This window comes from Lepidochelys olivacea, assembly GCF_965140295.1.
Source record: "Lepidochelys olivacea isolate rLepOli2 genome assembly, chromosome: 1".
Lineage (NCBI taxonomy): Eukaryota > Metazoa > Chordata > Testudines > Cheloniidae > Lepidochelys > Lepidochelys olivacea.
The window spans coordinates 152874483-152901827 of NC_140411.1; the positions used below are offsets into that span (position 1 = coordinate 152874483).

At 41.1% G+C, this 27345-nt stretch overlaps 1 protein-coding gene across 1 annotated transcript in view; it reads right to left on the reverse strand.

Annotated features, from left to right (window-relative positions):
* The window catches only part of CFAP47 (cilia and flagella associated protein 47), a 649074-nt gene that overhangs the window by 459195 nt on the left and 162534 nt on the right, over nucleotides 1-27345 (reverse strand). The gene's annotated exons all lie outside the window — the stretch shown is intronic.

The window sequence follows — 27345 nt, forward strand, 5'->3', positions numbered from 1 at the left end:
ACTTTCAGGCAGCTAATCAAGCCTTGTAGGATCAGATTGTGCAACCGCCCACGGTGAACCACCTATTCCAGAAAAAAGTAGATGAGCTGTGGACAGAAAACACCAAACTTTGGGCATGACTTGAAGCATCCTGCCCTGAACAAGATCATAAGGTTCCCCTGCCAGAATGTTTTGATGGGCCCCACCAGTGGTTCCAGGATTTCATTAACCAATGTCAATTCCTGTTCCCAATATAACCCCAGGCCTATGCCTTTGATCAGTCCATAAGCCTGGTAGTTAGCCTGCTAAGTCACTGTACTGGGCCTCCTCACTTCTGGAAAATGACAGTCCAGTACTGTTGAATTGGAATGCTTTCTTTCAATCCATGTTGGTAATATTTAATGATCTGCACTGAGCTCGAACAGCCAAGGCTGCTCTGAGGAAACTCCAGCAGGGGCAGGATATAGTGGCTATCTACACGGTACCCTTCTGCCATATAACAGCAGAAACTGAATGGAATGAGGTGGCACAACTGTATAGTTTCAGTGGAATCTGTGGGAAGAAATAAAAGATGGCCCATGTAGAGATGCCACAACAGCTTGGGCTCTGTGAATCCCTTTGCAACACAGGGTTGCTCCAGACTTGAGAGACACTGTTGATGGGTCCCCTCTTTCTTCAGGCCCCCTGACTGAAGAAACCACCCCTCCGGAAGCGGTCATCCCAGGGCACTGTAAGACAATATAATTCAGTGTGATTAATTCCCAGCACTTCCCTCTGATCATTTGAATTCCCTGGCTGACCCATCATGATCCTTTCATCACTAGAAAGTATAAGAAATCAGCTTCCCTTCTGCATTTTGTCTACAGCACTGTCAGAGGCTCTGGCACAGGATGGGCACTCCCTGAAGCTACATCGGAACTTCTCCCAAAATACCAGAATTGTGCCGATGTGTTTGAAAAAAAGAATGCAGAAAGTCTCCTAACACATTAGGCCTACGACTGTCCCACAGAACTACAGCTGGGGGCAAAAGTGCCGTTTGAGCAGATTTACACCATGTCCAAACCTGAACTGGCTGTGCTCTGTCAATACCTTCAGGAGAATCTGGTCCAAGGATTTATCCACAAATCAACATCACTGGCCAGTGCTCCATTCCTCTTTGTTAGGAAAGGAGACAGTCATCTCCGACTCTGTTAACTACCGTGCCCTGAATCAAGGGTAAGGAATCAGTACTCTCTGCCCCAGATTCCTTAGTTACTGGATCACATGGGGACTCCCCATATATTTACTAAAGTGGCCCTCCCAGGAGACTATAACCTCATGCGCATTAGGGAAGATGATGAATGGAAGACCACCTTCTGAATGCACTGTGGTCATTTTGAACACTTGGTGTTGCAGTTCCGTCTGACCAAAGCCCCCACTACCTTCCAGCAGTTTATAAACAAAGTGTTCCAGGACATTCTGGACCAATATATAGTATTTTATCTAGACAACATACTGGTCTTCTCAGACAATCCTACAAACTACAAACACTGGTCGTGCTTGAGCGGTTCTTGAGAGTTTACGGCCGCATGGACTCTATGCTAAGCTTGAGAAGTGTGCATTTGATCCTTTATACTCTGCTCTGGAAAAATGGCCTGTGCCAGTGGTCCCCCACACCTAACATGGATTTGATCAGCTGAATCGCGCCTTTACCACTGCACCCATACTGGCCATCCTGATGCCTCCTGAACCTTTCTAGAAGAAGCTGATGCCTCTAGTCTGACAATCAGGGTCAGACTCTCCCAACAATACGGATCCGAACAAAACACTACACCCACATGCCTATTATTCGTGGAAGCTTACTCCCAAACAGAACTAGGAAATCATGGATAAGGAGCTCCAAGCAACTAGGATGGCCTTTGAGGAATGGCAACATTATTTTGAAGTGACTCACCATCCAGTCCAAATATACACTGACACAAACAATTGGAGTATCTGCACAATGCAAAGGTATTAAACCAATGGCACCTCTAGTGGGATCAATTTTTTTTTTTATGGTTCAACTTCACCATCACATATCACTCTAGAACCAATAACAGCACGGCCAACGCCTTGTCCTGAGCTTTGCAACTGAACCACATGGACCTAGCCGGGAACTGGCTCACATCCTCAAGCTCCTCAACTTCCTGAATAGTGCTCTGTGCCAGGACCTAGTCACACTGATTCGTTCTGCCTCTGCCTCAGAAATTCTGCCAGACAAAAAAGCTGCCATTGACAGGGAAGCAGACAACACTTGGAAGGGGGTTACATTAGAGAATAACCGCATTAACATTCCCTCAAGTCAGGCAAGAGTGGTGGCCTTACAGCTGTGACATAACTTACCTCTGAGCCATTTTGGTGAAGTGGTCTACCACCGTCAAGACTGTTGTGAGTCCACAGGACTCTGACAGCTTCACAATAAAATTCAATGCTTTAATGACCCAGGATCAGGTTGGAGTGTCTTCAGAATGGAGTATATCACAGGGTTTGTGGTATAGCATCTTAGCTTGAGCACACACATTGCAGGATTGCATGAAGGCCTGTATTATGTGACACGTTCAGGGCCATGAGAAAAGATATCACTGCTGATTGTGGATGATACTTTACAGCCTAATTCTGGTGTGAGGCCCTTCTGAAGTTCTAGCCGCACCTCTCCACCTTCTAGTACCCTCTGTCCAATGGCCAGATGGAAAGGATCCATCAAATTTTAGAGCAATACCTATAACGTTATATTAACATTCATCAAGATGATTGTTCCTCACTATTACCCGATGTGGAGTTTGCATACAACAATGCAGATCACACAAAGAAGGGGAAATCCCCTTCTTTGACAGCTATGGGTATCACCCCGGATTCCACTCACATCTATCTATGACCTCTCCTAACCCAAACACCTCAGACTTGGTGCAGAGGATTCATCATATTCAGGAGGAAACAAAGGGCCACTTGGAAAAAGCAAAAAAGTCAACTACAAACGACATGCAGACCCAACATCTTCATTCAGACTCCCCCTATCCAGTGGGACAAACAGTGTGGCTCTCAAAAGAGCACCTCTACACAAAAAGACTGTCACGTAACTTGGACTTCCAGTTCCTTGGCCCTTTTCAAATTTGTCGCCAAGTTATTCTGGTCATTGTTGAACTACACCTACCACGATCTTTCAAGATCCACCTGATATTCCACAAATCCCTCCTGAAACCCTATGCCAAGGATTAATTTCCACACAGGACCCAACCACCTCCCCCATCAGCGTGCATACAAGGCCACAAGAAACGTGTCATGCGTGAGATCTTGGATTCTAAACACCAGCAGGATAAACTTTTATATTTGGTCGACTGGGAAGGCTGTGGCCCTGAGGAATGTACATGGGAGACGGTGGAAAACATTCACACACTCACTCTAATACAAGCTTTCCATGAGAACCAACCTCAGAAGCCTGGACCCACAGAGCCTGGAAGGCACCCGGAAGAGTGAGGTCAGGTCCCATGAGTCTTGAACCCAGGTCAGAGGGGGTTTTGGGAGTCATCACACTCCAATCCTCCATCTAGAAGCTCATAGACAGCAGCAGGGACCAGGCTCCATGAAGCCCAACTGGGGCACAAGTCCCACCCTAATGCTCTGATTGGGCTGCAGCCCTTATTTAAGACAGAAGAGGAAACAGGAAGCTGTCCATACAACTGGGGCTTCACCCTGCCACAGACTGCTGGTCTGGTGATTACTTGTTCCTGCCTTCTAGTGCTGACCTCCCGGTATCCTCAACTCGGCCTGATCCTTGCTAACTGCCTCCTGATTCCTGCCCTTCTGTTCCATCACCTGATCCTGACTTCCCAGGAAGTTTATGGGTATCTATAGACTGAGCCTGACTCTTGGTACTGCCTCCTGGTTCCTGTCCTCTGGTTCTGTCACCCGAACGTGATCTCCTGACCATATGGTATCATGACTTGACCTAACTCTTGGTAACTGCCTTCTGGTCCTGTCACCTGAACCTGACCTCCTGATATCCTGACTCAGCATGACTCTCGATCCCTGCCCTCTGGTTTGTCTCTCAAGCCTGATTTCCTGGCATTCCAACCCGGCCTGCTTCCTAGTAATTGACTCCTAGCCCCTAGACCCTCAGCCTGTTCCCAACGCTAACCCCCAGACCAGGCTGCCCATGCCCCAGCTCTCACATTATCGAGCACATATATTGCCATGGTCTTCAGCCAGTAGTCAAGAAAGGTTGGTCTTCTGCTCTCACAAGTTTGATGTTACTGTGGAACACAACTATCAAGGGAATTCAGTCTTCCCCAGAAAAATGCATTCCATTTGGTAGCTTGGCTCAGTGACACTAAGCATTTTAAAGATGAAAAACAGTATCTTGAAATATATCTGATAATCTATGAACAGCCATAGTAATGAGCAGAGCACCAGAGTGAGATGAAAGTCGCTGTGTTTTGAATATGCTGTGTTTATGCACTCATTTCCCAGTACAGCCAGTTTCAGTAATATAGCCTGGAAGTCAGCAGGCACAGATCATTTTCGTCAAGTCATTGCCCAAAAGCAAAGGGCATAAGAGTCCAGAAGCAGTAGAACTGAGAAGAACACTTCACTGTAATATTACTATTTAAGGGTGGAACACTTCCCCAGTACCATGAGAAGCTCTGAATCTTCAAAATGTTTTCCTTTCATCAACATCTGCCTTGCTTGACTTTAGATTCAATCAGATGCTTCATCCACTCGCTTATCTCAGGCAGCCACAGGGACAGTCAGTTACAGAACCATCAGCACTGAGGATGAGCACATTATGGAGCTGATAATATGTGAACCAGGATAGGTCATGATTTTCCCCAGTGGCTTCACTAGGAGAAGATCTGGGGATTATTTTTCCAGGAAGGATAGCATACATCATTATCACATTTGCAAAGAAACCCCTTCCAAAAAATTTAGACAAAATTTAATTGAGAATCATCACATTTACACTGAATGGATGTACTGACTCCCAATCAAAAGCTCAGATGGAACAGTAATTCTGCAGATATTACAATTACTGTATTATGTTTCAGATTCAAGAAACAAAGAAGATTTCACCAAGAGCTAATTATTTAGATGTTAAAAGTCCACATCAAGTCTTGTAGTAACACAAAGTAAATATATTAACAAGCCATCTCAAATAAAAAGCAATGACCTGGGGACAGTTATTTAAAATATTTTGCTCTCATAAAGCAATCTACAAAACACACTGATAAAATTATCTCAAACTAAATGTGTGTGTGTCAAGGAAGAATTTTGCAGTTACTTCAAACATTATTAATACACATCCAGAATTAGACTCTTCATGTTAAATTATAATAGCCTGCATGCATTTATAATATTTGGAAATTGCTTCCATCAAAACAGTTAAGTAACTTGATTGTAAACTATACAGTTTTATTTCTGGAGAACAGGTGCCCTTTCCAGACAGATTTACATAAAAACATTTTACCTATACATTTTCACCACAGTGAAAGAAACACTTTATTCATTACAGAAATGTCAGTTAGAATTTCAAGATTATGTTTTGCTAACTTCAGAAGTACAAGATTACCAGGGAACAATCTAGCCTTCCATTAATGATCCAAAACTGCTTTTGAAGCACAGGTCAAAAATAATTATTTAGAAGACAATTTTGTACAGACATTCTTATCTGCTGGATAAGTGTCATGTCTTAAGAGGTTGTCATTGTGTAGAGAAAAAGTGCTCTGTAGAAAAAAGTACTTACTTAATGTTCATGCAGCAAGAAAAAGCCTAAGGATATGATTCAGGGTGCTATAAAGGACAGAAATACTGTACATGTAAGATCAAACTTATGACCTGCCACTTTGGCATGCTTCTCAGCGACAGTCAGTTCAAAAGCTTCCCTTTTAATTTTATGATCACGTTCAGCAATGTGAGAATAAAGATGCAGTTTAGTCTAATTTATTTGATACTAAAGTCGTTGCACTACTATGCGCAGCATAAGACACAGATTGTCCTGTGATTTTTTTTTAAATCGCTACAACAGTCTGCTGTATAGAAAAACAAAAACCCAAAATCCATGGAAAAGGGAAAAAAGGACAGTAGGAAAGTAATTAGCCTATTAATAATTAACCACATTATAAAAAAATTCAAAATATGACAAACTACCCTACTACACACTAGACCAAAAAATGTTTACATTTCATATATCTTTTGTACATATATAAAACAGGAACACTTCAGTGGCTGGAATATTTATTTTGTTTATCACTGTATACAAGTTATTTACATATATTTCAGTACATATGCACAGAGAATGCGAGTGGATGCTGTGCAAGCTTACCCATAGCGCTATGAAAATGTACCTAAGTCCTAATCTGTAACACCAACAGCTACTCTAGCACGGGCCTTCTCCAGTATTATGGTTTTGTTTCAGTGTGGACATCTAGCAAGTTGAGGTTAACAGAAGATCCAAAAATATTTTTTAGGTGATTTAAGCTATAACTAAGACCCAGGTTTCAAGAACTGAAAGGCCATTGGAGTAAGCTGTAAAACCTACTGCCATCACCACCGACTACTGTATTTGATCAGAGCATGCTGTCTCTGTCCTTCATATATTTTAATTGTTTATGTCTGCAACTGAATTCATTTACATGTCCAGCTTCCCAACATTCAGATCTAATCAGATAGTTAGGGATCGAAATAAGTGCAACTGTGGGCACAAACAGTATCCACAACATTGAATTTGAGATCAAAGCCTGGCTAAAAGTCAGGACCAAAAGTTAAATCTTACTCTTGCATCCCATGCTTCTATTTTTTCCCCTCAAAGAATGACTATAGTTCAAGCATGGGATGAAACTTTTGTTGTTTTGGTTTTGTCTCACTTCCATGTTTGAACAGTCAACTCCCAACAGTTTACAGTTAGAACTAGAGCTGGTCAAAAAACAAAAATTTCTCCCACAAGAACTTGCAAATGAAAAATCTTTGCTTGAAATTTTTATTCAAAATTATCTTTTTCTTAAGAAAAAATCAAACCCATTCAAAATTAAAAAATTAGTTTCATTTTGACTTAAAAGGGAATTTTGAGTTTTTTCCTTAATTTAAAAAACAATGAAAATAATATTAAGTTGTAACTAAATGAAAATTGTCATTCTGAGTAGACATGAAGTGTAGTTTCAGCTTTTATTCATTTTGAATGGTTGATTCCAAATTAAAGCTTTCTTTTAGACCCTTTTTATTGGAAAAAATTAAATTTTATCAGGGTTAACTTTTTCCTACCAAAAAGAGAAAAGATTGATTAGACTGCATTTTTCAGCAGGAAAACCTTCCACTCAAAAAAATTGAACCAGTTCTACTCACAACATTTAAGAAGTCTGTCCAATCTGGTCATGAGAAGGCACCAACTGTCAGGTTGTTTACAGCAACTGCATCACATGGTTTTTAATAAATGTAATGTTTCCATGATCAAGTAATTTTGATATAGTGTTCCCGTCAATCCACTTTATTCCAGATTATCTCTCTGATTTCTACAATTAATTTTTTCTCTTTTTGTCAAATTTTATATCACTAACAGGCCTAGAAGACAGCTAACAATTCTGCTTCTACTTGTAGCCCAGCCTGTGCTTCCTCCCCTGCATCCATGTTTTTTAATCAATTCTGCAAGTTATACCTTCTAGTGTTTTTAGTTATCCCCACATGTGTTTTTAGTTATCCCCACATCCCCTTGGCTTTCTTATACCTACAACATCTTCACATATATGGCTAGGCTAAGGAAATCCATGAACATGAATGCTTTGGTTAAAAGTTACACTATATTTTAATCTTATTTAAATTTTATAAATATATTTTAAGATTAACAGTATGTCTCACTTACTTTCATGGAATCCACTCTAAAATTAGAATATTATAAAGTAAGATAAAACATTTGATCATGTTTTCCCATTTAAAAACGTTTACAAGTACACTTTTTGTATTGGAAACAGTTAATAGTTCTAATATCAAGCAATTTACTTACTCTAAAATACTTGGGAATAAACGAATTAGCCACAGAACAAAATGTAAAAGTAGTTATCTTTTCTAATTGTAATTACAGCTCTGGCATTAAAGCCTCATGCTAGCTGCTCTGATATAATTAAACTTTCTAAACATAATTACTCAGTTTCAGTGCTGATAAACAATGGAAATCAGAAGTCACGAACAGGACATTTATTTTTTTGATCAAGCATACATTTTAGCTTTTCAAACATTGATTACATCGAGGGGGGTCTTTCAATTAAAATACTAATGAGTATTTAAGCAGAGATTCTCAACCTTTCATGTACCAGAGGTCATTCTGGAAACTCCACAAAAGCCCAGTAACTACACCCACTTTTCACACAAATATGTATCAGATCTGATCATAGATAAGGCTAAGCTTTTGTCACGGATATTTTTAGTTAAAGTAATGGACCAGTCATGGGCAATAAACAGGGCTGGCTTTACCATGAGGCAAACTGAGGCGTCCGCCTCAGGTGTCAGACTGTAGGGGAGCGCCACTAGGACCCAGTGTGGTAGAAAATTGTGTCTGCTGCTGTTGCATATGCATGCACAGAGATGGTGGAGTGCTGTGCTGGAGGAAGGAGGGCACAAAAGACATGACATAGGCAGGCAGGAGAAAAGGTGAGAGGGAATAAGAGAAAGCAGCAGGAGCTGCAGGGAGAGAGAGAGGAGGAGGAGCCTCTTATGTACCTCTCTAGCACCCCCAGGAGCCTGGACTGATTAACACCACCTTCTCAGGGAGCTTCCTGTTTCCTGCTGCTTCCCTGAACCCACTTGAGAACAGGCGGCCAACTGACATAGTAGTAGGAGCCAGTTAGGCACTTAAGACGCTGATATCTTCCCTCACTCAGGCCCTGCTACAAGCCTGCTTATTTGTCCCCTTCAATTGAGTGTTGAGAGCCACTGTAGCTGGCACAGAACAGCAGTCACGAGTGAAAGAAGAAAACACCCCTCTGGGGCACCATTCAGAAAAAGAAAGAAAGCAAAGGAAGCTTTTCTATCTAAGCAGGATACATAGACACAAATGTTCACAGTGAGCCTTCGGACCCGAGTGAGGATGTGAGTGGTGAGGAGATGCCTGATCTTCCAGTTAGTCAGAGTGCAGGTGACCTGGCAGCCACTGCAGCATCCATATCTCCATCTCAAATGGATGTAACCATGCACATTCCTGAAGAAAAGCATAGATCAGAGAAGAATGTGGTGGAGGCGCAAGAAACAGCTGCTGCTGAGTTTAGTTCCCTAAGTCTAGATGATCCAGGACTGTGAACCCACTTGAGCAGTAGCCCAAGGGACTTCCTTGTACCGCATGAGCCACAGCAAGTGAAAAACTTCATGTTCCCCAAAGACAAAGAAAACAGAAGTTTCCATCCAACACATTACTGGCGTGAAATCCCCAATGGTGACAAAGTGGAGAGGCCATGGCGATGTACTCAAAAACCCAGAATGCTGCATACTGTTTTTGTTGCAAACTCTTCCAGTCTAATGTTCCAGCCACATTGGGTTCTACAGGAACAAAGGACTGGAAAAATCTGGCTAGAAATCTAGCATGCCACGAGAAGGCAGCAAATCACCAGAGAGCACTCCATAGGTGGAAAGAGCTTGAGATGAGACTAAGGTTAAAAGCCACCATAGATGATCAGCAACAAGAGAAGATTGTATCAGTCTCTCTTTACTGGCAAAATGTTCTGAAAAGGCTCGTTGCCATTGTGAGAATGCTTGATACCCAAAACCTAGCACTGTGTGGCACTTCAGATCAGCTGTATGTGCCAAACAATGGAAACTTCCTTAACACTGTGGAGCTGATGGCCAAGTTTGATGCTGTACTCCAGGAGCATCTAAGAAGAGTCACCACCCGAGAAATGTACACACACCACTACCTTGGAAAAACAATTCAAAATGAGATCATACAGTTACTGGCAACAAAATCAAACAGAAGATTGTGGCAGATCTGAAGGCAGCAAGATATTACTCCGTTATTCTGGACTGCACACCTGACATCAGCCATACAGAAAAAATGACTTTAATGGTGCGTTTTGTAACAACAACAGAACCTAGTAAAAATGTCCCTGCAATGGTGACTGTCAGAGAGCATTTTCTAGAATTTATTGATGATAGTACAGGAGCTGGTATGACAAATGTGCTTCTTAAAAAGCTGGAAGATATGGGAATTGCGATAGTTGACATGAGAGGGTAGGGCTACGATAATGGTGCCAGCATGAGAGGAAAAAACAGAGGAGTGCAGACACAGATCCGAGAGTTAAACCCTGGAGCTTTTTTTGTTTCATGCAGTTCTCATTCATTGAACTTGGTGGTCAGTGATGCAGCATCAGCTTCTAGTCAGGCTGCTGGATTTTTTAATGTAATTCAAAGCATCTATGTATTTTTCTCTGCATCAACTCATCGATGGCCAATTTTGAAGCAACATCTGGGAACATCTTCTCTGACACTGAAATCACCGAGTGCCACACGATGGGAAAGTCGAGTGGAGGCGATAAAGCCGATCGAACACCAAATTGGGAAGATAAATGATATTATAGTTGCCATTATGGAGGATAATGCTATGACAGGAACTGTTCATGGGAGAACAGTGGCACAGGGAAATGGAATCACCAGAAAAAAACATAACTTCAAATTTCTGTGTGGCTTAGTGTTGTGGCATGACATACTGTTTGAAATAAATGTTGTAAGCAAGAGACTCCAAGGTGTTGACCTTGATATATCTGGAGCAATGGAACAACTGGACAAAGCAAAGTCATACCTACAGCCTTACTGGTCAGATGAGGAATTTCAAAACATTCTGAAGAGTGCACAGAAGTTGGCAGAGGACCTTCACACTGAAGCTATCTTCCCACCCATTCAAGAATACAAGAGTCACCAAAGAAGACGACATTTTGATTACAAGGCATGGGACAATCCCATAAGAGACCCCAAACAACAATTCAAAGTTGAATTCTTTAACCAGGTGCTAGATCGTGCAATACAGTCAGCTGAAGAACATTTCATGCAGCTCAAGGAACACAGCAGTATATTTGGGATGTTGTATGATATTCCAAAACTCCGCACTATACCTGAAGAAGACTTACACCAGCAATGCAGGGCACTAGAGACAGTGTTGACACATGATGACATGCGCGATATTGATGCGAGTGATTTAGGTGATGAACTGAAAGTTCTTTCGAGATACATTTCAGCTGGATCAACTCCAAAGGCTGTTCTGGAATATATGTGCACAAATAAGATGACCACCCTCTTTCCAAATCCTTTTGTTGCTCTGCACATACCTCCAACACTTCCTGTAACAGTTACCAGTGGAGAATGCAGCTTCACCAAGCTGAAGTTAATAAAAACACATCTATGCTCCACAATGACGCAGGAGAGGCTGGTTGGCCTTGCAACCATCTCAACAGAGCAGAGGTGGGCAAACTACGGCCTGCAGGACTGTCTTACCCGGCCCCTGAGCTCCGGCAAGGGATGCTAGCCCCCGACCCCTCCCGTGCTGTCTCCCTCCTGCACAGCGGCCTGCCACTCCTGCTGGACAGCATGGCAGCATCGCTGGCTCCGGCATGGTAAGGGGGCGGGGGGCAGGGAGCGTCAGGGGGCAGTCAAGGGACAGTCAAGGGACAGGGGTGGTTGGATGGGGCTGAGATTCTGAGGGGGTGGTCAGGGAATGGGAAGCAGGGGAGGTTGGATAGGGGTGAGGTCCCAGGGCGCGGTTAGGGGGCAGGGGTGTGGATAGGGGTTGGGACAGTCAGGGGACAGGGAGAAGGGGCAGTTGGATACGGGGTAGGGTCCTGGGAGGGGGTGGTCAGGGGACAAGGAGCAGGGGTGGGGTTGGATGGGTCAGGGGTTCTGAGGGGGGCAGTCAGGGGACGGGAAGTGGAAGGGGGCGGAGGGGGGTAAGGGCCAAGCTTTTTGGGGAGACACAGCCTTCCCTACCCGGCCCTCCATACCGTTTCACAACCCCGATGTGGCCCTCGGGCCAAAAAATTTGCCCACCCCTGCAATAGAACATGAGCTGGCCCAGACTGTGGACCTTCAGGAAGCAGTTCAAATCTTTGCAACCAAGAAGGCACGGAAAGCACCACTTTGATTATTCAAATAGATAAAAATGCCAGTGTTTACTATGCAGACAAGAAAAGTTACATTTGCTGTTCAGATGTCTGAAAGTTAAGTGTTACTTAACATTTTTGAACAAGGCATTTTAAGTGGTTAGTTCTCCTTTATTGGGGTCGGTAGCAGAGCAGTACCATGAGAGGAGCAGAACAGAAAGATGGCAGAATTGACACCTTTCAAAGTTTTGGGCCAAATGAGGGGACATGGGGGTGTCATTTGAGCTCCCCACCTCAGGTGCCAAAATGCTATGGGCCGGCCCTGGCAATAAACAAAAAATTCATGTAATCCCGTGACCTGTCCTTGACTTGCACTAAAAATACCCTTGACAAATGGGGAGGTGGGCTCAGCAGCCACTCCTACTGGGGCCCTGTCAAGGTTCCTCCCCCACTCTGAACTCTAGGGTACAGATGTGGGGACCTGCATGAAAAACCTCCTAAGCTTATCTTTACCAGCTTAGGTCAAAACTTCCCCAAGGTACAAAATATTCCACCCGTTGTCCTTGGACTGGCCGCTACCACCACCAAACTAATACTGGTTACTGGGGAAGAGCTGTTTGGACGCGTCCTTCCCCCCAAAATACTTCCCAAAACCTTGCACCCCACTTCCTGGACAAGGTTTGGTAAAAAGCCTCACCAATTTGCCTAGGTGACTACAGACCCAGACCCTTGGATCTTAAGAACAATGAACAATCCTCCCAACACTTGCACCCCCCCCCTTTCCTGGGAAATGTTGGATAAAAAGCCTCACCAATTTGCATAGGTGACCACAGACCCAAACCCTTGGATCTGAGAACAATGAAAAAGCATTCATTCAGTTTTTTACAAGAAGACTTTTAATAAAAAATAGAAGTAAATAGAAATAAAGAAATCCCCCCTGTAAAATCAGGATGGTAGATATCCTACAGGGTAATTAGATTCAAAAACACAGAGAACCCCTCTAGGCAAAACCTTAAGTTACAAAAAAGATACACAGACAGAAATAGTTATTCTATTCAGCACAATTCTTTTCTCAGCCATTTAAAGAAACCATAATCTAACACATACCTAGCTAGATTACTTACTAAAAGTTCTAAGACTCCATTCCTGGTCTATCCCCGGCAAAGACCCAGCATACAAACAGACACAGACCCTTTGTTTCTCTCCCTCCTCCCAGCTTTTGAAAGTATCTTGTCTCCTCATTGGTCATTTTGGTCAGGAGCCAGCGAGGTTACCTTTAGCTTCTTAACCCTTTACAGGTGAGAGGAGCTTTCCCCTGGCCAGGAGGGATTTCAAAGGGGTTTACCCTTCCCTTTATATTTATGACAGGCCCCCAGGTCCCTCACCACTGCGGTCAATGGGAGCTCCAGGGTCGCCCGCTGCAGTGGGGAGTGGGAGCTACAGAGTCCTCCTGCCCATAGGGTTGGGCAGATGTGGGGTGGTCCCCACCCTGGCTAGGTAGCTGCAGGGTCCACCGGCCACCCGCCACGGCTGGCTGCGAGCTCCAACCCGGGGCAGAAAATGTCACAGAGGTCAATGGAAGTCACGGATTTGTAGCCTTAATCATAGATAAGCACACAGTCACAATTCTTTACCATAAACATGGAATATCAAAATATATTCAGAGTTGTGTGGAAGGAATATTAAGAGAAACACTGCTATTACTTGCGTCAATACGAACATTCGTGCTACTTCTCTTAAAGCAGAGTGACTTTATCTTTGAAGTTATCATGTTATATGGAAATCAGATTTGAGTCTGTTCAGATTCATAATTAAAAATTCCACTCACAAATAATTACTTCCAAAATGGCTTGCAAAAATAGTACCCCTCTTATGCAATTCTGGGTCTTTGTCATTTGGCAAGCATCACTCAGTCAAAATCACTAGTATGCTATGGCTGCTTTGCCCCTTTATCCAGTTAAGCTAGATTTACAGCTATTTTGCAACACAAAACAGTGAAGACCTTTCCTCCCGATTCCTCCTGCCTTTTGCACCTCACTAAATTCCCCCTCTTTCCTGTCCTCTACATTCCCATGCACCCACAGCCCTTTCTCCCTCCTGCATCCCCCAGCATGCATACAAATGCATACACACCAGTTTTCTCTTCCCTCCTGCCCCCATCAAGAGAAGACCCAGTGTAACAGATTTTGAGAAGAAATATTTAGATTTATTGTCTTTGCCATTTTTTTTACAATGAGAGTTTATCTATTGCATAATAATATCATCTCCTTCAGAGAAACTTACAAGCAAATTTTCCTCTTCCAAACTGGACACCATCTCCCACTGACTTCAGTGGCACTGAGGTCATAATTTGATGCCCTCTTTCAAAAAAGCCTGTACTTCCAATTGTTCCCAATAAAAATGAAGTCCAGGAAGACGTTGGCCCCCTATTCTGTCAGAAAACAGAGAGGACACTCAATCCCAGTGAGAACTAGGCGGGATGGATTCCCTGTTCGGAATGGCCTATGGTTTCAGTCCCAGTGAGAACAGTATGCGCTATTTTGAAAGAGAGCAGGCCTGCAAGAAATTCTCTGTGGAATAATATTATTCTTTAGTCTCTGCTGGAGAAACTTTCATTCATGAAAAACAATTGGGAACATGACCATTAATCTTACATTTTAAAATAGTTCAAATTTAGGCTAGGTACATATTTCAGTGATTCAACTATATGACAAGTTTGACACCTCAATGTTATCCTGTTAAAACCAGAGAAAAGAAAAGAAAGTCTGGCAGCAGGCACTAAATTTCTTATAAGACTCATTTTTATTTAATTTGAAATCCTAAACTAGTTAATGAATGTACTTGTAAATTCTCAGAAAAAAACGTTCTGCACTCAAAGAGTAGTGCTGTAATTTTGGGGCGGATATACTATACAGGTTTGAATCCTTGCTTTCAATGCAAAACAACTCAACTTTAACTATGGAGCCACAACCAGATACTTCATATACTAGTCTTTTACTACATAATCACGTACTGTTTTTCCCACAGTTCAAGAGCAATAGGTTTACTACTCATTTTTCTTTCATTAATAAAACCAAAACTTAATCTGCATTGGCAAGCATTTGGACCACAGAGCACGCATCGTTTATATCTGTTTCTCAAGCTTAATAACTTAAAAAAAACAATTAAAAGCTTATTTTGGATTAGACCAATATTATACAGGACGTTTAAATAAATATATGCCAATACATAAAGACCTTGAAGTTATTTAAATACCATGTGCCATTTCAGCATTCAAATAAGACAAGACAGTTGATTTCTAGAGATTATTACATACCTCTCACCTTTCACTATGCTGTTTCATACCACCACAGAGTATGAAATAATGAAAATGCACTGCTTCTCCCATATCATTACTGAAAATAGCAATGGTTATATGAACTGCTTTGGACACACATAGCCAACAGTGCTCCCCCTGCATCCCCCACGTTAAATGTCTAAACAGCTAATTCACGAACATAACTAGAACAAACTAAACCTATTTGCCTACCAATGTGCCTTTTGGATTCCACATCTAAAAGATCTTTCAGAAGCAGCTGGAGCATGCAAGAGTCAAAAGGTTTACCAAATGCAACTAGGTTTACATAATATAAGCACCTTGTTTTGATGTGAATACAGAACCAGTGTAAACATCTGAAAATGTGTCATTTAAGCCAGAAAACCAGATTGGTCTCTGAATATCTCTCAGTGATCTGTGTTTAGGTAGCCTTCACAAAATACATACATGAAATAAAATTAAATTGTAAATTAAAAGAAAATTGGTCTGAATAGTTCATTTCTTTCCTTAAACTCCTTTTGCCAATCCTCCAGATTTTCCATATTTTGGATGACATGTGGACAGCTGGAATCTTTTCATGTACGCGGGTCTCCTCAAGTACCACCCTTTTCATACCAACTCTTTCTTTAAAGCTATATAACACCAACTTGCACAAACTACTAATGACTAGAAGAAAAAGGATTTTTAAAAAATATTTCTCCAAATGTACTAAAAAGCTGTATTTAAAGTAGAATTCTGCTTAATTATCAATGCCACAATATGCCCCTTAAACTCAATAACATGTAGACTTTTTCACTTTTCTATTAAGGACTAAGTGCTCAGAACTTATCATTGTTACATGTGAACTCCCTGTCTGTTGAGAATCAAGTGTGCTGGAACTCTCTCCAATTTGGACAGATTATCTGGATTCCTAAAAAAATAAAAAAAATTTTAAAAAAAGCATCCCTTTCTTGCATCTAATCCTTCTTTGCATTGCTCTGTTTTGTACACGAGTAAATATTCTAATTTAATGAAGTTTGTTGATTTGATGACTCAGAGTGCAATTAAAATCCAAGTAAAAACAGTTCAATAAATTTCTTTATTGTACTCAAAGGACTCTAGTCTCTTCTCAGTACTCAGAGGCTCATTACAACATATCTTGAAACATCAATTACTGGCTTTGCATGCAAAAACAAGTAGACAGTTTCTACAATACATAAGGAAAGGCATATCTGTTTGTGAGGACAATGAAACCCTAAACAGAGTAACACCAGCCTATTTGCATGTTTAAGCACCAACATATTTCTTCTTAGGTATTAAAATACATAACATTTTTCAATCCTGGAAAAATTAGGTATACAGACATAGTAAATAGTGAGGGTTCATTCTCTTCATAACCTCATTTCAGTGCCCACTGTGAGATTTTTACTTTGGTTGGAGAAACATCAGAATAATCCAAGCTATGGTTTGCCACACCAGTCTGCTGCCCATCAATGTCATATAACCATAAAATCTTTACATGGGACAAAAATTCTAGCCATTGTGTCTGGCACAACTAGACTCTCAGAACTGTGGCACAGTCAGAAGCATTGCTCAACTTAATAACTGTATTCCAATATATGGATGCAATCACATTTGCAAAGCTGGATGCTTTGGTGGTTGAGGCCTGCTCCTAGGGGCCAATCCTCATAACACTGAACCAGTAACAGCAATACAGTTGTTCATATGAAAGTGAAGGGCAGCATATGAAAAAAAATCAATGTCATTCAAGCTTCATCTGTTCCAATACACAGTGACTGTAATCACATTAAATATGAATATACTTGATGGCCAAAGTATATTTACTAAGTGCCACAGAGAAATACCAAGAGACACTGCTGTAGACTTATGCTGAGTCTTATAGAATGAACATGTGACAGTTAAACATCTGAATGATCACATTCTTTTAATCTTTTTGTAGGTTTGGTATGGGCTAGATGAATTTTTACTCTAATCTCTAACGCAATTTTCTGCCTTACACCTCCCCAAAGTGTTCCTAGGATGATTCTATGTAAACTTTTCATTCTAAAGATGGCGTTTCATTGTAAAGGTGGTGTTACTGGAAATACTGAGCCATCTTCCCGTAATGATTCCATTTGTTCATTATTATTAACCTTTGTAAGGCCAAAGAACCAACATTCAGCATAATTGTGGCTTTTACATTGCTAAGATTATTTTGTTGAGTTCGTCATCTGGTATATGTTCAAAGGAAGAACTTGTTATATGATTGAAGAAGGTTTAGTTAACCAAGTTTTTGAGAAGGATTAGACCCCACCCCACTAAGGTAAGACTCCATTCTCTAGAGGTTGCTTTGGTAAATAATTTACCACATATATTTTGTGCCAAATACAGTCTTCTAAGGGTAGAAATGTCATCAAAAGTTTATAAACTAATTAAGCAGCTAAAGGGACTCTTATCTTTAAATGACGCTGAGGATGGTTTGTGGCCAAGGCTACTGTTCCCTGCTTGGACTAAGAAAAGCAGCTAAGACTGGGACAAGGGATGAAGAGAACACAAAGGAGAAAGGACTGGGAGAATTGTAAGGGAAATAGTGATATGTAGGGGGAAGGTTATGTAGGGGCTTGAAGGTGAGGACAAGGAAGCTAAATATCTGCTGCAAAGATTCAATATCAAAGAGGTTAATAAAAATTGACATTTCAAAAAATTATTTTACTGGCAGCCATTATATTGCAGAAAATTCATACATTTATAACACCAGCAATAGGGGAACATAATGTCTGAGATAAGAAAGCTATTTCTGTCCTACTTCTAATACTAGCTGGATATGGAGAAGAACATTTACATGTCTTGCTTAAATGTTAATGTTCTTCTAACACAGGTTACTGTAATCTTATTGCTAAGAAACAAAGATTCAACATCACAGTTACAATGAAGCCCTTATGAAGTTCTGTGCCAGTATTCCAAGATTTTATCATTTCATTGGTGTACTTGGTAACTTCTAAAATGTGGAAGAATGCAAACCTAACACTGGGGTAAAAAAGTCATACAATGAGTTACTTCAAAAACTTCCCATTTCAGTGGTTGTCTAGATTCTGAAAGTATTAAGAAAAATCTATTTTGGCAAAGACTAAGCCTGCTTTTGGAAGAAAAAGATCAAAATCCAATGGTATGCATATGGCCTTAACTATACTCTTGTGAGGGGAGCTATGGCAGTTTGAGAAAATTGAAGTTTGATAAATTGATTCATATTTTGATACTTAAGCAAACTAAAACTCATTTAATGGTGTTCTGAACTGGCCTTAAGATATAAGAAATATTACAGTAGAAAATTGAAGTCCAAACGGCAATTTCCTGCTCATGGAAAGTAACTCTGGTTTGGAAATTTCTGTGATAAGATCTTACTTGATTTGATCTGTGTGAAACATGACTTGAAACTTCATTTAGAGGACTACAATATAGAGCAATTGATTTGATATCCCAGTGCTCCTTCTAGCAGCTGAAGAGTTTTTCTTTCAGAATGTGAAAAACTACACTTGAACAATTATCCTTCTAAATTTACAAGATTTTCACAAAATTTGTTAACCTAATTTGTTCTGGTGATAGCACATCACCATAAACTTAGGGAAAAGATAGGACAAATAGCTCTCGGGACATAGACAGTTTTGCTATATTTCTAACAGAAGCAAATCCTGGACGCAATGGCCTGCTACTAAGTAAATCACAGAATGCCTTAAACGTTGCACAAGAGTGGAGGTTTAGCACCAAAAAAGAGAAAGAAAAATTATCTTAGAGGTAGTTGAGCTGTAAGCCATTAGGGCTTCGTAGACCCCCAAGATTTTTACCTGAATCTGAATATATTTCAAGATTTTGCTGAAGCCAATGCTGGGCACAAGATGTTCCTGATGACTTGCTTAACACATCAGCTAGTGAAAAATGTTGCTTCTCAGCTTAAGTTTCTGGATGGTCTACGTCAGGGTTCCCTCCCCACTCTGAACTCTGGGGTACAGATGTGGGGACCCGCATTAAAGATCCCCAAAGCTTATTTCTACCAGCTTAGGTTAAAACTTCCCCAAGACACAAATCCTTTCTTTGTCCTTGGACGGTATTGCTGCCACCACCAAGTGATTTAGACAAACATCCAGGGAAAAGGGCCACTTGGAGTCCCTGTTTCCCCAAAATATTCCCCCAAAACCCTTCACCCCCTTTCCTGGGGAGGCTTGAAAATAATATACTAACCAATTGCCTTTAATAAAAGTACAGGCCAGACCCTTTATTTTTAGGACACTAAAAACAATCAGGTTCTTAAAAGAAGAACTTTATTATAGAGAACAAGGTAAAAGAAGCACCTCTGTAAAATCAGGATGGAAGGTAATTTTACAGGGTAATAAAAAGATTTAAAAACACAGAGGAGTCCCCTCTAGGCTCAACTTCAAAGTTCCAAAAACAGGAATAAACCTCCCTGTTGTCATAGTGAAAATTCACAAGCTAAAACAAAAGATAATCTAACGCATTTCCTTGCTTTACTTACAATTTTTGTAATCTTAGATGCTTATTTCAGGTAGGGTTTTAGGAGAGGTTTTTTTCCTGCCTGGTCCCTCTCTCTGTCTCGAGAGAGCACAACAAAGAGAGCCAAACAAAACCTCCCCCCGGCACAGATTTGAAAGTATCTTCTTTTTTTTAATTGGTCCTTTTGGTCAGGTGCCAACTGGGTTATTTGAGCTTCTTAATCCCTTACAGGCAAAGGAGGGATTTTATGCTACCCTTAGCTGTATGTTTATAACAGCCTACATAGCTACTTCTAAGAAGAAAGTCCAGTGCAGTGCAGTAGTTTAAACTAGAGGGAACAGATGTGGATGAACAAGGTGAAGTCTTGTGAGAAGGGCTGGCCAAAATATGCCACCTAAGAGTTTTCAAAGATTACATGTATATTTCTTTAAACTAAACAACAAGTAATGCCCATTCAAGGGCTCTAGGTATCCCAACACATAGAACAATAAGACTACCTACCAGTATAATAATAATCATATGTTAAAAAGAAATAACTCAGTCAAAGCATCAGAAAAGCCCTCCCTGGAACACAACCCCAACCTACTTTGAAATGCCTGTCAAAGAAATGGACTGCCAGCATGACTGAAAGATATCAAGTTCAGATTTAGGAGCAAGGATCTGTTTTTCTTTAGATTTGGTATATCTGTTCTAACAGTCCACCCAAACATTCCTGAGGTTTTTAACTGTAGATAATTTTACATAATTGCTAACATATTTTTATAATAGGTGTTTCCATACATTAATGTGTGTCTTCACTTTTACTGATCTAGCTAGCTTACATAAAAGCAAGTGTTTGACCCTTACTACATTAAAGACAGTTTATGCATCAGAACATAAACTGGCATGAGTAAAATATTAGGATTTTCACGCAATGGTTCCTCAGATGATCACTTTTTCCTCTATTATATATTTCAAGTTCCCCCTACAGATAGGGCACACTTATTTTTTACAGTATAAAACATCTGACATTTCAGGTTTCCCTCTACAATAAGGCCATGGGAACAAAGGTGAGTAAGCACTCCTTCTTTATAGGACAGAACATTATCTGCATGACTTCTCCAGTAGTCACAGACAACAGAAGTGAGCAATCAGCTTTTGTCTGCTGCTTGATAAAGTGTAGAACTGTTTCCAGAACAATCAGGATGAAGATAAGGAGTATTTTACACTAAGATACAGAAACTAACATTTCTGCTTCATCAGAATTAAAACAAAAACTAACAAATTACATATAAACACGGATCTCAAGTCAAGTACAGGTCTCCAAATATTTAAATACTGTAAGTTTAGCATAAGTACAAGCAAGGCTAACTTAAACCTTACCCTGATTCCAGACTTTGTGATTATATAATCATTCTCTCTGAACAATGACTGCCAAAATATCATAAATCTCTCACATAACTGGAGAGTGAATCTACCAGTTTTACTGAATAAACTCAGATTTTTGAAGAAAATAAGCACATAATTATTCAAACAGAAAAACTGAGCCAACATCTTAGTACAGTATAAATTACAGTTATCCAAATTCCCTTTATCTGAAAATCCTGGTTATCCGAATCCACAGCGAGTCCCCTGGTACATCAATGTTAGTTAATAGCACTTCCATTTATCGGAACAACCAGTTATCCAAAACATTGGGATGTCCCCCAGGCCATTCAGATAAATGGGAGTATACTGTATACCCAATAGATTCTTAGGTCTGATCATCTTGAACACTTAATCAAAACTTTAATTACAGATAGGGATAATAGCACTGCCTATTATTAAGAGTGTCTATCACTTCCCATTATACAAGTCTTTTTTTCCAGTTGCTTATAAACTTCACAAAACTTTATCAGTTTGAGCTGACATTTTCCATGCCCAGTATCTGCCACAAACTGTACTTTTTGGAAAAAAGATTTTTGTTTGTTTTTTTGAAACAGGGCGGAAACAGTTACTTAATTACCTACAGTAACTGTTGTTCTTTGAGATGTGTTGTGCACATATATAGTCCACTGTAGGTGTATATGCACCCAATGCACTCAGGTGTCAGAGACTTATGCTCATGCTCTGTATGCGTTGAGCCAAAGCCATAAAAGTGGTTGTTATCACATCCTTCTCGCCACTTGTAAAATTACTGACTCAAGCAGAGGGGAAGGTGAGAGGACAATGGAATGTATATGTGCACAACACATCTCAAAGAACAAGTTACTGTAGGTAAGTAACCATTTTTTGCTCCTTTAAGACACTGTACACACATACATTCCACCACTGGTGATTCTGTAGCAGTTCCCTCTCAGGTGGTGGGACGTTAGATTTTCTGAACAGAGACTGCAATACCAACTTCCCCAAGTTGGCATTGTCCCAAGAGGCCTAAATGATGGTACAGTGCCTGGAGAAGCATGTACAGATGGCCACATTGCTGCTTTGCAGGCATCTGTTATGGGAACATTGCTCAGAAAGGCTGAGGAAGTGGACAGAGCCCTGGTGGAGTGAGCCTTTATTTTCAGTGGAGGAGAGACTTCTGCAAGATCATAATAAATGTTAATACAGTCAGAGAACCAGTGTGAGAGACGCTGAACCGTCACTGGGTGAGAATCATTTGACTCTCTCAGATTAGGCTACAAAGAGCCTGGGAGAGTCTCTGAACAACTTAAGGTGAACAGGATAGAATGCCAATGTTCTGCAGACATCCAACGTGAGAAGGCTTTCTTCAGCTTTGGAGAATGAGATTTCGGAAAAAATACTAGAAGCTAAATAGATTGATTCAGGTGAAAAGCTGGTAAAATCATAGATTCATGGGAATGGAAGGGAGTATGGACAAGCTAACATTGTTTCTGCAAGTTTCTTACTGCCTGTCTATGTAAGTTACTTGTTAGAAGTGGCTTTTGCTGATAAATAGACATTACAATATTTTGCTGTTGCTAGGGAAATTGTTTTAGCCCATTAGGGATTATTTTGAGAAATTAGTTAGTGTGTACTTTGGAGGAGCAGGGAGTCATGTTCTACTGATGATTAAGCATTTCTACCCTGAGAGTATATCCCACCAACAAGTCATAAAGATAAGCAGACTTTGAGATGTTTTAACAAACTTTGAAAAACACAATCACAGTAGCGGAGTACCATGCTGGAACTCGCCACTCCCCATGGATGGTCAGGGAGTCCCATGATAGCCTAAGGCAGAGAGCAAGGACTGCCCCCCACCACTTTCTAGATAGGTGTTTGGGGTGGGGAAGGCATTCCCGTACCTTGAGACTTATGACTAAACCACTGGGTGTTGTCTGGAAGGACCACTGGCTCCTAATGGTAGATATAAATGACTCACAGGCCCAATGAATAACACAGAGCTCCCGCACATTTACATGCAGAGAGACCTCCTGGGGTGACCACAGTGCTTGCACACAAAGTTGAGCAAGGTAGGCCCCGAAGCCTTTGGTAGATGCATCCGTAACCAGAGAGTCATAGTTGGTTCTGGAAGGGCTAAGTCCAGGGACTGAAGCATTCTTGCAGGTATGCAAACCAGCATGTCCAGAAGAGGCCTGGATGGACGATATACTGAATGGAGCCAGGCCTGAAGACAGCAAAGGTGACGTCTGGCATGTGGAGTTACGTATGTGCATGAGGCCAGGTGGCCCAGTTGTTGTAGGCAGGAAGGCACTGTTATCAAGCTTTCGGACAGATTATTAAGGACTGAAACCTGTCCAAAGGATGACAGGACATCACAATTACAGTGTCGAGGTCTGCTCCTGTGAATATTATATGTTGCATCAACTGTAACTTTGTTTTGCCTAACTTCAGTTTCAGGGCCAGATGAAAGAACAGCTGTCTGATTACGAGGATGATGATGTGGATTTGGATGCTTGAGGCTCTGCACAACAGCCAATCATCAAGGCAAGGGAAAATTTGGACACCTAGGTGGCACTAGGTCCACTACCACTCCTGCTATGAAGTGAAGGTACTTCCTGTGGCATGGAAGTACGGCCACACGGATCTATGAGTTCTACAAATCAAGGGCAGCATACCAATCTCCAGGAAAGAGATACTGGAAGCAATGGTAACTATTTTGAACTTGATTTTCTTGATAAAGCGGTACAACTTGGTCAAAAATGGGACAAACTATCTGACTTTTGGGGGATTAGGAAGTAACAGGAATAGAATCCTTTCCCTCTGTGATGACAAGCCACTTCTTCTATTGCTCCCAATTTCAGAAGAGACTACTTACGGTTCCCTGAAAAAAGATGGGGAAGGTGGGCTGGAGAAAGGGAGGGAGGTGAACTTGATAACATATCCCTCCTTCATAGTGCTGAGCATCCCTTATTCAATGTTGTCATTCCAAGCGCTATAAAAGAGCAATAGGTGTCTTCCAAAAGGTGGGACAGGTACAGTGTCCTCAAAGAGGCAGTCAAAATACCTGTTTAGAAGTTGTTGAGACCTGGTGACAATCAAGATTGTAGTTTGAGTCAGAACAGTCTTGTTCAAAAAATGGAGCTATCGCCTCATCTTCTTCAGACAGAGTATCAGGTATCACAGTCTGAGATACAGATCTATCTGGTGAAACCCAATCAGAGGATTCTGCCGTCAGATCATAAAATCATAAAAATGTAGGACTGGAAGGGACCTCAATAGGTCATCTAGTTCAGTCCCTTGCACTAAGTGTTATCTCGACTATCCCTGACAGCTGTTTGTCTAACTAAGCTATTACCAGCAGGAGAGTGAGTTTGTGTGTGTGGTTTTTGGAAAAAAGGGGAGGAGGTGAGAAAACCTGGATTTGTGCTGGAAATGGCCCACCTTGATTATCATACACATTGTAAAGAGAGTGGTCACTTTGGATGGGCTATTACCAGCAGGAGAGTGAGTTTGGGGGGGGGGGGGGCGGAGGGTGAGAAAACCTGGATTTGTGCTGGAAATGGCCCAACTTGATTATCATACACATTGTAAGGAGAGTGATCACTTTAGATAAGCTATTACCAGCAGGAGAGTGGGGTGGGAGGAGGTATTGTTTCATGGTCTCTGTGTATATAATGTCTTCTGCACTTTCCACAGTATGCATCCGATGAAGTGAGCTGTAGCTCACGAAAGCTTATGCTCAAATAAATTGGTTAGTCTCTAAGGTGCCACAAGTACTGCTTTTCTTTCTGTTCTTTAAAACCTCCAATGATGGAGAGTCCACAACCTCCTTAGATAATTCATTCCAGTGTTTAACTACCCCCACAGTCAGGATAGTTTTCCTAATGTCTAACCTAAATTTCCCTTACTTCATTTGAAGCCCATTATTTCTTATCTTGTCCTCAGTGGTTAAGGAGAACAATTTATCACCCTACTCTTTATAAACCTTTTGAGGAAGAGTATCTTTGGGTACAGACTGGCTAGCCTGGTGAGGTGGGCTTTAAACTAGGTTTAAGGGGGGCAGGAAACAAAAGCCCCTAGGTAAGACCAAAACATGAACACCCAGGTGAATGGCTGGAATCTTGGGGGTACATGGGATATTGCAACATGGACAAAGGAGAGACAAGAGGGAATACAGAGGGGAAATCTGATAAACATCTTAGATGTCTGTGTACTAATGCAGGAAGTATGGGGAATAAACAAGAAGAACAAGAAATACTAGTGAATAAATCACAGATATGACATATGGCATCACAGAAACTTAGTGGGATAATTCACGACTGGAATATTGGTAGAGAAGGGTACAGCTTGTACCGGAAGGACAGGCAGGGAAAAAAGGAGGTGTTGCCATGGATATCAAAGATGTATACCACTGCACTCAGGTTGAGACAGAAGTGGGAGACAGACCTGTTGAAAGTCTCTGGTAAGGATAATAGCGGTAGAAAAAACAAAGGTGATATCGTGGTAAGGATCTAATATAGACCACCGGCTCACAAAAGAGAGGTGGCTGAGACTTCTTTTTTTTAAACACAATTAACACAATTATCCAAAACGCAGGACTTGGTAGGGCTACTGTAATACTGATTACTCTGAAAAATCAGGCCCAAGGCATCTCAAACTGGGCACCCAAAATTAGTGGATACTTTTGAGCTTAATCTCTCTCTGTCAGTTCCCCATATGTAAAATTAGAATACCACTGCCACTTCATCTTAGAGGTGTTGTGGAAATTAATTAATTAATATTTGTGAAGCACTCCGATACTGCAATGATGAGCACTACAGAAAAGCCCACTTCTGTCTTCAGAGTAGGGTGTGAATAATAATGCAGTAAGTAAGGCCTAGAGCCACACACTGAATAAAATAAGCTGAAAACAAAATATTTTAAAAGCGCCTCATGAAATGAGCACCTTCCATCCCATGCACTGAATAATGCAGCTGTCCTGTGTAAAGAACAGTATGTGATCATATAATTAAAGATTGTATCATATTGCATACAAATAAGGGGCCAAATTAAGGTTGCACAGGTAACACATTATATTAACCAATTTTATGATATTGTTGAGAGGATGCATAAAAACCATGAACTGAAAAAACTGGCTAGAAGCAGGTATAGTCCAAGCAGTCACTGTGTAAACTTCCACACAGAGAATACACACACACACACACACACACAAATCACTCCTGCTATTCCAGTCTGAGACTTCTCTGAAAGCAGAAAAATACTAATTATGTTAAATTGTGAGGGGATTTTGTGGTATACAAGTGTCTATAAGGAACCAGACAGTGACCATGAAACTCATTGTCACTTGTTATCTCTGGCCAAATCTGAAACCAAATCTTCACAAATGAGCACATTAACCTACTGAGCCATCTGCCCCATTTTGATGATTTAATACAAACATTTTATTTCTGAGTATCCAATTACATAATTAAACTTGCCATCATTTTTAGTGCCAACTCCAAACCTATTGTAGAAAGCTTTTAAAACTAAATAATTGTTTAACCCTGCTTTAGAATTGAAAATAAACTGTACTAATTCATTTTTACAACAATTTATTATACTAAGCTACAAAGTATTGCCAGGAGGCAAAAAGAATAGTTACTTACCCTACTGCAACTGTGGTTCTTTGATATGTGCTGTTCACAAGGATTCCGCTTCGGGTTTGCAGGCACCCCATGCGCTGGAGATCAGAATCTTTTGGCCAGCAGTGTCCACCGTGGTGGATTCTGTGCCCTCACACCCCCCACAACTGAGGGCATAAAGAGCAAAATAGGGACCAACTGCCCCTCAGTTCCTTCACCAATAAGAAATCTAGGTGTTAATTAGATTCTGTAGAAGCAAGAAAGGAGGGTTGATTGAGGATTATATATGGAGACCACATCTCAAAGAACTACAGTTACTGTAGGGTAAGTAACTGTTCTCTCGTCTTCAAGTGCTTGTCCACATGTATTTTACTTCTAGTGACTCTCAAGCAGTCCTGGAGGTGGATGCTCAGGCAAGGATGCCAGAACCTTTGTAGAAGTGTGGGGGAGGGGGAGGGCAAAGTGCCCCCTCCCTCTTCAAGGCTGGCTGCTCCAGCAGTGA